This window comes from Erpetoichthys calabaricus, chromosome 18 (assembly GCF_900747795.2).
Source record: "Erpetoichthys calabaricus chromosome 18, fErpCal1.3, whole genome shotgun sequence".
Taxonomy (NCBI): Eukaryota; Metazoa; Chordata; class Cladistia; order Polypteriformes; family Polypteridae; genus Erpetoichthys; species Erpetoichthys calabaricus.
In genome coordinates this window covers 26,489,462-26,501,491 of record NC_041411.2, presented here as the reverse complement: position 1 = coordinate 26,501,491, position 12,030 = coordinate 26,489,462, and the positions used below count along the sequence as shown (strand labels likewise).

The 12,030-nt window shown below is 38.9% G+C and overlaps 1 protein-coding gene across 6 annotated transcripts in view; it reads right to left on the bottom strand.

Moving 5' to 3' along the window:
• LOC114668309 (cyclin-dependent kinase 17-like) overlaps nt 1-12,030 on the bottom strand; it is a 99,881-nt gene that overhangs the window by 22,930 nt on the left and 64,921 nt on the right. The gene's annotated exons all lie outside the window — the stretch shown is intronic.

Below are 12,030 nucleotides of genomic sequence, written 5' to 3'. Positions count from 1 at the left end.
TTAATGTTCATGTGTACTCAGACAAAAAAAGTTTATTCAATGTGTAGTTCCCCAACTTCTTCTTCTTCTGGCTTCTCCCGTTAAGGGTTGCCACATTATCTTTTTCCAGATCTTCCTGTCCTCTTTCTCTTGCTCTGTCACACCCATCACCTGCATGTCTTCTCTCACCACATCCATAAACCTTCTCTTAGGCCTTCCTCTTTTCCTCTTTCCTGGCAGCTCTATCCTTAGCATCCTTCCCCTAATATACCCAGCATCTCTCCTCTGCACATGTCCAAACGAACGCAATCTCGCCTCTCTGACTTTGTTTCCCAACCGTCCAACCTGAGCAGACCCTCTAATGTACTCATTTCTAATCTTGTCCATCCTCATCACACCCAATGCAAATCTTAACATCTTTAACTCTGCCACCTCAACTCTGTCTCCTGTTTATTGGTCATGTGCCACCGTCTCCAACCCATATAACAAAGCTGGTCTCACTACCGTCCTCTAGCCCTTCCCTTTCACTCTTGCTGGTACCCGTCTGTCATAAAAAATATATTGATCTGGCAAAATGTGCAGTTCACCAACAGTTTTTGAAGTAAAAAACAACCCTTATGCAGGATGATAATCTAATGATAATCTAAGTAAGTAAATAAGAAGGTCTCCTAAATGAAAACGAATGTGATTATTTTTCTTCATAGTGTTATCACCAAATTTTCCAGTGATTTTACATTATTTAATACTGCATTTATGTTTAACAAGTTTCTGCCAGCAGCACATTTTGTCAAGTTTAGAAGATGCAATTTTCTCAACATGAATGCCTCTTGTGAAAACAAGAGCTTACAGAGAAAGAGCTAAATTTGGGGGAAGAGAAACTTGATAATATAAAGATTCACAGAAATGAAGTTAACAAGCAGCAGACATTGTGCTCTACAAGGAGATAAGTATTGTTATCTTGCAGTGACAAGGTAAACAACATTTAAATTTCAGTAGCATGCATACCCCTGAATTTGCTGATGGACAAAATCCAGTTTATTCAACAAATGCATGGCAGTTTGATCATGACAGATGAGTCCCAAGGCACGGTGTCCACCTGTGCACCAGGACTCATGATACACAGTCACACAACATGGAAGGCTGGTACCCTTAGTGGTGAGTCATTTTCAAATTTCTTCCAGAAGCATTGAAGCATGCAGTTATGATCCACCACTGCAGAATAATTCTTCCTGTTCTACACATACATCCATGTCAATAATGTATTTTTGTTATCTTTTGAGACAGTATAATTTAAGGACTCTTAAAAAGATGCCTTTTACATTTTATAAAACTAGGGGGCCCTGCTCACTTCACTTGCCCATCCCCGGGTTTGGTTTACCGAATATACAATTTAAAGAGATTGTTATTTTCATGGGAATTGTTAAATATGCATTATTTTCACTTTTACTTTACAACTTTTGTAAAAACACTTGTCCTGTATTTCCGGCCCCGGGCGTGGTTAAATCTCTTTCTTGCAGGACGTATAACGCTGCTCGCATTGTGAAGGGGGCGGCTGAACGCATGCTAAGGAGAAGTGGTTGGATCATCTGCTGGCTTGTTGCTGCTGCTGCTGGCACACTGCGCGTCGATCATTTAAAAGCCTGTACAGCAGCTGTCCTTTGCCACTTCGCATCTCTGCCTCTCGTGTTTTGGGGGGGTCGGGGTTTGCTGATTGCACGCTAAGGGGAAGCGGTCGGATCATCTGCAGGCTTGCTGCGTGTTCTGCTTGACGCTTGTCATTGTTTTAAGAGCTGGGAGCACATGAAGTGTGTCTGCCAAATGCATTCCAACAATTGCTAGGTTAGATGTCCGTGAACTTGTTTTAAATGTTGTCTCACTGCCTTGTCTTGCGTGACGTTAAAGTGTCTCTTGCGGGACTTCAAATTGTCTTCCGGGAAGATCACCTCTCGTCTCCTTAGTCTCCCTCCCAAGATTTTTTTTTTATAATAGAGAGGCAGTATATGAATTTACTGCTGTGCTGCTCCACTATACAGCCAACCGTTTGTAGACACCAGACCGTCATACTTGCATGAGACTGCTGGACATATCATTCCAACACCATGGCCATTAACAAAGAGAAGGAACTGACAGGCTGAAACTTGCCCACGAATGATAACCAATGCAGTGCTTGTGCACTAAGAGCGCATGCAGCTTATACCAACAAACAGACTCAAGCAGAAATAACACAGAATTTCAATAAAACATTGAAGGTCATGTGACATATATTGGTTGATACTTGGAACAATCTATGTTGTATAAAGACACATGAGTTCATTTAATACTTAAATTTGTATTGCTCTCATTCTCACCCAGTATCAGTTTGCTCATATAGTGTTTGAAATATTAGGTTATGTAGTTAATATGTAAGCTTATGGGTATGTATCTTGTTAAATAAACAAAGTGGGAGATGTCATACCTATTTTCACAATACTTTTTTACTCTTTGTTTTTATTAAAAGTGTGGGGAATAAATAAATATATGTGCACTGATTAGTATGCCTTACTAACCATTACTTTGAGAATAAATAATGTATTACATAAACTGTTATTTCTACAGACAGCTTCTGATCAGCAAGCAGGATTGTTACTACAGAGTGTATCGTGAGAATTATGAAAGTTTGAGTGTGGTGATCAGTCAATGTAGTAACAGTTACAGATCACTTTGCAGAAGATTCTAAAGATGATCTTTTTTAATTTAATACACTGAATATTAAAGACTTATTTTACAAAAACAGCTGTGCTAAAGCAATGACTGACATACAACAGTACTGCCAATGTTTGTCATGTGTGCTCAGACAAGCAGAAGGGCAAAATAATGCACTAAAATACGGACGATTTCTCGTATGTATAGAGAAACCATTGGCATCAAATCCTCATCAGCTTCAGCACTTGGCTGGTTACTTACCTGATGTAGCTGACTACTTTGAAACTTCAGGATCTCCCTAGAAGAGTGTAGCAGCTTTTAATATTTGGATTAACAAGTTTCATTTGGAAAGGATGCAGACCCTTGCACATTTGAAAGCGCTAAATTTATAATCTATGTAACACTCAACAAGAAGCTATAATCCATTATAGTAATACTTAGTAAAAAGCTTGTGATTGGCATTTGAGTAATATTAAATGGCCCAAAACATTCTTTCATAGTGTGCACAATAATAAAAATTGCATAAAGCATTCTCATTTAAAAAGAACTCATACAAGCACAGGACTACCATCTATTGACAGGACCTGCCTACTTCAAATCTGTATACATCACACCAATTGCTCAACCAGTATAATAAAGGATTTGAGAACAAAGAAAAAAGATCGCTGCAAGCATTAAAGTTAAACTTGGGAAAGATAATATGGTTCATTGGGATACAATTAAAATTTGAAGAACAACTATGTTGTTTACATAACTTCAGTTTAGTAATACTGGACAATGTGGAACTATTGAGATTGCATGATGACTGTTGTTGACCTTTTATTTCAATTTAGCAAGACTTGAAATTGCTGAACTACCATTTTCAAGATGACAGTAGCTGTCCTTAAAAAGTTAGTAATATTCAACATATCTGAAAATTATTGTTGTAGTTTTGAAAGGTGTGGAATATGTGGACAGCTTGCAACAAAATGACATCCATTAGCTTAGCAGGGGATGCATGTTCAAGTGCTTTTTTATTATGAGAAATGGGATGAGCGACCTTTTGTCAGGAAAACAAACAGTAAATGCCAGCTTTTCTTTTTCTTTATGAGAGATTCTGCATCTACTGCATGTTCTGTCATTCTGCGCAACATTGCTATCCATTTCAATAAATGTAACCTGCAGTTAAGAGTGGGGACAGTGGAGAAATGCTGTAGTTCATGTTTCAAAGCATTTTATATTCTATGCAGGACTAGGTCATCCTGGAATTTAGAAATAGGGATATTGCCAGATGACCTTGGTATATGGAAAAGGGACAAATTACACAAGTCTGTTCTTTAGCATTGCTGTACATTACTTACAAAATTAGTTCCTTTACAATGCATGATATATAAAAGTTAATGTATTTTTATATAAAGCAACAATGACTAATTTTAATACTTTATTCACAGGGCACATATTGTTTAATTTCCAGTCTGCTGTTCATTCATTAATACAACTACGAAACAGGAGAGCCTCTTAAGTCTCTACATTTCCTCCTTGTAATAAGAAACACTATAACAGGTTTAGGCTTCGTTTACTTAAACTTAAACATTCTAGGTCATACATAACAAAAACAAGGCCCAGGTCTTCTAAAAATTTCAACGATGCGTCAAATTCAGTAGGAGGTAAAGACTTTAACTACAGAACATCTGGTGTGAAGACTGGTGTGCCTGCTAGCGTCAGGGAAATGACAACAATGCAATTCAGTTTGAAGACTCTATTTTAGTTTAATATAGCCTTATTAAAGCAAACACTCATTACTCATAAATAAGAGCTTGGTTTTCATCACACTGGGTACTGATCCTTATCTACTGTATTTCTCTTCTTGTTATACTGCTGTGGCACTTAGTGCTACCAATTTTTTAATCATGCTACTGTTTCATGGAATATGACCTCAGAGTCATTCAGAACATTCAGAAAAGTGGTCAGCTGACCTAGGTCAACAAAAATTAAGACATGTCTGTTATGAGGGACCATAGACCACCTGCCCCAAAGTAGTTTATTTTCTTCATTAATAATGTTTAAACCTAAAGCTCTTCTTTCAACCTCACACTGTTCCATTCAAACTAGTGTGGTGCTAAGGTGTCACCCATTGCACAGCTATGCTTGGGTCCTAATTTGAGAACCTGAGGTGGTTTGTTGTGTGGTGGGTGCAGCAACATATTGTATCAGTGCATGCTCCCAACCTCTTCCTCTTCTTTCCTCTCCTCCTATGTAAACTAGCCATATACAGTTATTTTGTAATGTGAATCTTCAAATCAGCATTTCTTTATTTACAATGTACTCCACAATTTTAACTTCAGAATTACTGTTCATCGATCTAACCTGACTAAAATTGAAATCAGTTTTTTGTTTAATATAGTGCCAAGGTTCATTGACAATGTGTCCCTATAGAAAGAGCCCTAGACTGTAAACTATAATGCCGCTGATTCAGCCTTTACATCCATGTTCATGTTTAACACTGAGCAAATCACTATATGAATGTTTTTTTTTGTTTTTTTTAACATTTCCAAATTAATAAAATTCTAGACTGGTGTCAGTAGGTAAAATCGATAATATATATTTCAAATTAAAATGCTGTTTACCCTTCAGACTTGAACAGCACACAAGATATTTGCACAAAAAAGGTCTTCATTTGTCTTAAACTGAAATTCTGAAAGGCAAAATCAGACTGCCAACACATAACAAGCACCACTAGAGCTGGTTATCGGCACAGATGTCCCAATTCGATTTGGTTCCAATTCACAATGCCCCGATTCAGTATCAATTTTATCTTGACTGAACTAGCGTGCACTGATTTGAAGTGGGGGCTTTTTAGATATTACTTAACCATTCACAGAGAACATTAACGCAATGTGACAAATATCAGTAACTATTTGAAGGATGTCTACATAGTGACTTTATAACATATGCATAAGCACTGAATGACATTTAAGAAAAAATACTTTGTTAGTAATGAATAGTTCACACCAGTATTTGGAAGATGTGAAACAAAATATCATTGCTCTTTACAAATTTTCACAGCACTGTACTATTCAAAATTCACCATAATTTAACTAACATATGCATCTCCACATCAGAGTCCTCACATATTATGGGGTGGGGGGGCGCCTTGTTTTAGCACAATGCGTTGGCATCTACTTTATAAAACATCTATTATCATCTTGCAAATAATATTATAACATAATCAAATATTGCTTCTTAAATAATAAGTGTTATTTAATAACCCATTCATGTGTTATGAATCTCCATGTAGACACCCTTGAACTAAACTGTTAGCCACATTTATTGCCCTATTGGACATTTAAAGTAATCTTGAAATAGTAAAAATTAAAGATACACCAGGAAGACTTGTGTACTTCTATAATTCTTCACATTACACATATCTTCAGTTGCTCTCTTGTAGCAGTCACATTAATCAGTCTCGAAAATGTGTCCTGACAACCCTCAGACAAAAAGGAAGTATTTTAAAATGAGGATCTGGAGTTGATGCTGGTTGACAGCAGCACTGAATGAATGAAATATAAAAGAAAAAGAACCAGCCATCATAACTGATAACGCTGCTATTATGGAGCTACTTCACTTCTGCTGCTTTGAGCACACGCTCACTTTTATATCACAGGCTGCTCTGAAAATTCTAACAGTTGCCCACTTGCTTTGCCTGGTGAGGTGTGTTGTAGGGTCTCTCATCTTTACAGATAAAAACTGGTATAGATTCTGTTATTTTTTGGGCACAAGGCGACTTAAGCTTAAGCTTCGGGCTAAACACAGTCTCCCGTGCAGATTGTTTAGGCTCTATTCGTTTGAATGGTAATTGAGATTACATTTATGGGTGATGTTGTGATAAATGATTTCTCCAATTTGTTATATTAAAACAGTAATTAATCTCTGAGATACACACCTTACATATGGCTTTGATTTTATCCAGTTTTTCTTTACCAACAACGCACAGTTTGAATCCGTAGTAAGTTCACACATCTGATTAAAGTGTCTAAAACACTGATTTCAGTTAAAGAGGAAACGCCACTGTATGCTAAATAGAAAAGTGCTTTTTCTGCAGAAAGCCTTAACAGGTGCATTAGCGCAATCTACTTGGTAAGGCGCAGAAAACGAAGACAAGCAAAATCTGCATATAGTAACAGAGCAGGATAGAGATTCACAAGAATGATCTTTTGACTAAGGGCTCGTTTATACTTCACACTCAGAATGCGTACGCGCACGCATCATGGCTGCCACACTTTTCCAGCGTTCATTTGACGCGTCCTCTGAGCAGATCCTCAGAAATTAGCACGATACGTGCACGAGTTGCAGTACCAGCAAAAATTAGGGGGGCGCAGTGTGATAAAAGTTGGAATGTGATGTCAGAGTCTCTGTTTACTATCTACATGTGACAGAAAGTCGCTATATGGTGAAGCAAAATGACGACATACAGATGCATTCATGGTGCTTTTATATTTAAGCGTCGCATACTCCCCATCGTAATGACATGATACATTTTAAAAGTCTCACATTCCAGCTTTTGTGCCGTCTTTTTTTTTTTTTTTTTTGCAACTTCACGACAGCAACATAATATATAGCGCTGTACTTGAGCCACAGAGAAAAAAATTAAGGACACAGTGAAAAGGTGTATTTTGTGATTAAAGTGGAAATTTCGCCTTTAATCTCGAAATGTCCACTTTAACCTCGTAGTTTACTTTATAATTAAAGCAGACCATCGTAAACGTCATCCCAGTTTTTAATCGCTATGAGCTCCTGGGACTTCCTCCTGACCTGACAGCAGTGGCAAGCAGCAATAGATCACCACACAGAACACATTAAATGTATGATGTTCCAACTCTCTGCAAATTTAGAATCTTTAGATTTATACTTGATATCACTTTCATGATGAAATGCATTAAAGTATGTAGGTTACATTTTACAGATAAATCGTTAATTTCGTTTAAATAATGAATACTGTTAATAATTACACACTTGGGGGTAGACATGGTGGCAGAGCGGTAGCACTGCTGTCTCGCAGGGAGTCACGTCGCTGGTATTCCCTGCTTGGAGTTTACATGTTTTCCTGCTGGGTTTCCACAGTGTGCTCCGGTTTCCTTCCAAAGATATGCAGATTTGGTGACACTAAAATGACGCTAGTGTATGTGAGTGCTTGTATTCACCTTGCGATGAGCTGATGTCCTGTCTGGGGATTGTTTCTGCCTTGTGCCCAATGCTAGCTGGATTGATGAATTTAATCATTAAACATCTTTTGCGGCAAGGTGTCATCGGAATTTAGTGGGTGTTCCAGGCAATTCACAACACAGCAAAGCCAAACCTGTTCTCACCGTGATAATATCTCGCACTGCCACCTGGTGGACTCTTCCAGATTTACGTAAAGTAAGCGCGCAAGTATAAACAGTAAAATGCTTGCGTAGCAGGAGCATCTGCTGCAGCATGCATCACGTGAAGTATAAACCCAGCCTAAGAATCAATGTCGAATTGTTTAAACAAAAAATAACAATTAATTGGAAGATCAATACTTTTACCCAGGCCCAAACACTGCTGACAAATGTTACTAGCAAGCATACAAATATTTATCTACATCACCCATACTCATTACCCTAAGTGAGTGGCTGGCAAAGGTCTATATGCGACGGGGTACCCAAAAATAACCAGAATATGTACCTGGCGTGCAATCTAGACTTAGTTGCGAATTTCACCACTAGGTGTAGCATACTTACAGCATTCTGTGGAAGTCTGCCAAGGCGTTGCTCTGTATTGTTCGTACAGCATTCCATGTTGGTTTTTCTTGGAGCTTATTAAAAGTGTTCTGTAATTTTTGTGAAGGGTGATCAAAAAGAGCAGCGAATCTGCATAAAATTTTGTTTTCTCTTAGGGAAAAGTTTTTATGGCTCCCCTTTCCCACTTTGAATTTGGTAAGCTTAAAAGACTGCTAGCCTACTTAGGAGTTTCAGTGAATTCCTATTATACTTTTCTAGGCCTTACTAGAGTTTTAAGGTTTATTTTTTGAAGCTCACTTTTGATTTCCATACAGCACTCAGTTTTATTTTATCCCCTTTGAAAATCCATAGCACCTGAGTAAATTGATTCAACTCAATTTAGGATTGGATGCTGAAATGCCCTTTAGCACCTCTACAAACTGAATAATGGGTGGGTGATACAGATAATGGGCTGACCTCCGACCAATTTCAAAGCTCTGGGGAAAAAAACTGATTGGCTTCCAGATGTGGTAACACTAGATCACAATGCTACCCCTTGCACTTGCAACCTTAAGTTCTGCTATGGACAGAAACAAACAAATTAATTGTCCCTTTGGCCAAATTCTAACTTGTCTGTTGAAAAACTCTCTTGTAGAAGCTGCTTAGCCAATAGTTGCCACAATAAATAAGTCACTGTTAGATGATGTTCTTCTGACGGATTAAAGAAGTTAGATTTAGATTCAAAGGTTCTTAACAATTAAAAGCCAGTTTCAAATTTACATTTTATTTCTTTATTTTTCTTTACAATCTTTATGATCACATTAAGTATGCTATTCACCTCATGCACAGAAAAATATTAAATATTGTTGTAAATGATGTTCTAATTTCTTCCATTATTATGTTTTTATATTAAAGTGTAACTGTTAATACTGTGGGTAGGACAGTGGTGCTGCTGCCTCGCCGTAAGGAGACCAGGGTACATATCCCAGGTCCTCCCTGTATGGAGCTTGCATGTTCTCCCAGTGTCTGCATGGGTTTCCTCCAGGTGCTCTGGTTTCCTCCCACAGTCCAAAGATGTGCAAGTTAGGTGAACTGGCAGTACTAAATCAGCCCGAGTGTGTGGCAGGGGTGTGTGTGTGTTCACCCTGTGATGAACTAGCACCCTGTCCAGGGTTTGTTTACTGTTGGTTTACTTTAAAGTTATCACTTGTTTTAGTATGTGCAGACGTCTGAAGGCAACATTCCCTCAATTCCTGACAGTGGTTGGAACTGGTGTTCCTGAGTGTTTAGTATTAAAACAACTTCTTTTTTTCCCTAAAAAGGTTATCTCTAGGACACGTCAACTAAAACATAACATTGACTTTCATTTATATGTTGATGATGCTTAGGAAAATGTATTATTTAAACTAAATTTTGAACTGGCTGAGTGAAAATTATTTTGTTTTTAAATATAGATACTTCCTTAGTGCCTCTATGAATAATAATATAACACATACTCTTATAAAAGGCTAGAATACTAGTTAGGCTAAATATAAGCCCACTCTTTACAAATTTAACCCAGAGTTGCTACGTATAGTATTATATTAAGGCTGTTTCTTACACTGCAGGATCTAGAAAAGTCATTTACTTGTGTGGGGAACAGCCCGGACACAGACAGGTAGACATCGTTTTATCACCCAACACACATTTATTTATAATAATATTTACAAATAAACAGCACACACAACCCAGTGCCGCAGCACCAATCACCCTGAAGTCCATGCCTCACAATGCCTCTTCTCTCTTTCTCTGGTCCACCTCCACTCCTCTCCTCCAAGCTTCATCCTCTTCCACCTGACTCCAGCCATTGAATGGAGGGAGGCGACCCTTTTATACACACCCGGATATGCTCCAGGTGCCTCCCGATTTGCCTCCGCCGGCACTCCCCAATGTGGCGGAAGTACCGGCTGCACACTCGGAAGCACTCCGGGTGTCTCTGGTCTTCTTCCCCCCAGCACTTACGGATGTGGCGGAAGTGCTGAGGGACAGAGCTCCATAGGCATTGGGGCGCTCCCTGGCGGTGACCATGGGCCCCTATAGGGTTGAGCTTCAAAGCTCTGTTCCCGTGGTCCCCAAAGCCACCAGGGCGGTCATCCCCACGTGGTCTGGGGGAGGCATAAGCCCACCTCCGGTCCTCCTGGGCGTCCCGACTGGGTACCACCCCCAGCCTCCTGTGACACTTGTTTCAATCAGAATTCACGATTGAAATAGTTTATTGTCAGGCGGCAATTTGACTCATTTGCTTAATATCCTAGAGGTACAGTGATCCCTCGCTATATCACGCTTCGCCTTTCGCGGCTTCACTCCATCGCGGATTTTATATGTAAGCATATTTAAATATATATCGCGGATTTTTTGCTGGTTCGCGGATTTCTGCAGACAATGGGTCTTTTCATTTCTGGTACATGCTTCCTCAGTTGGTTTGCCCAGTTGATTTCATACAAGGGACGCTATTGGCAGATGGCTGAGAAGCTACCCAACTTACTTTTCTCTTTCTCTCTCTTGCACTTTCTCTGATCCTGAAGTAGGGGGTGTGAGCAGGGGGGCTGTTTGCACACCTAGATGATACGGATGCTCGTCTAAAAATGCTGAAAGATTATCTTCACGTTGCTACCTTCTGTGCAGCTGCTTAGTGAAGGACATGCTGCACGGTGCTTCGCATACTTAAAAGCTCGAAGGGCACGTATTGATTTTTGCATGTTTGTTTTTCTCTGTCTCTCTCTCTCTCTCTCTCTCTCTCCCTGCTCCTGACGGAGGGGGTGTGAGCTGCCGCCTTCAACAGCTTTGTGCCGCAGTGCTTGGTGCTTCGCATACTTAAAAGCCAAACAGCCCTATTTGTTTGCTTTCTCTGTCTTTATGACAGTCTCTGCTCCTGACGCACACTCCTTTGAAGAGGAAGATATGTTTGCATTCTTTTAATTGTGAGACAGAACTGTCATCTCTGTCTTGTCATGGAGCACAGTTTAAACTTTTGAAAAAGAGACAAATGTTTGTTTGCAGTGCTTGAATAATGTTCCTGTCTCTCTACAACCTCCTGTGTTTCTGCGCAAATCTGTGACCCAAGCATGACAATATAAAAATAACCATATAAACATATGGTTTCTACTTCGCGGATTTTCTTATTTCGCGGGTGGCTCTGGAACGCAACTCCCGCGATGGAGGAGGGATTACTGTAGTTCAAAATAAAGCAGCAAGAATCACTAATATATAAGAAGCAAAATCATACAACTCATGCACTTAAATCATTTTGCTGTCTTCCAGAATTTACTCTTACCTATATTGTATGGAATACATTGCAGACTCAAGATGCAGGGCTACTTATAGTTCTAAATATAAAGAAAACTCTTGTGGATTGGAAGACAACAAAATTGAAGTGAAGGAAGTGAGCTAAGTGAGAATACAAAGGATATTATCTATAATGCAATTGTTTTTAACATTTTAAGTTGTTATGTGCTGTTAATATTCTGCAGAGCACAAATTATGGAAATATGTTTCTTTACAAAGCTGGAATGTAAATTGCAGATAAAAATACACAACAATTTCAGAACTACTGTTTACATGGGAAAACTCCAAATAAAGCAAACTACAAAATGGAGGGATGAAAGTTTTT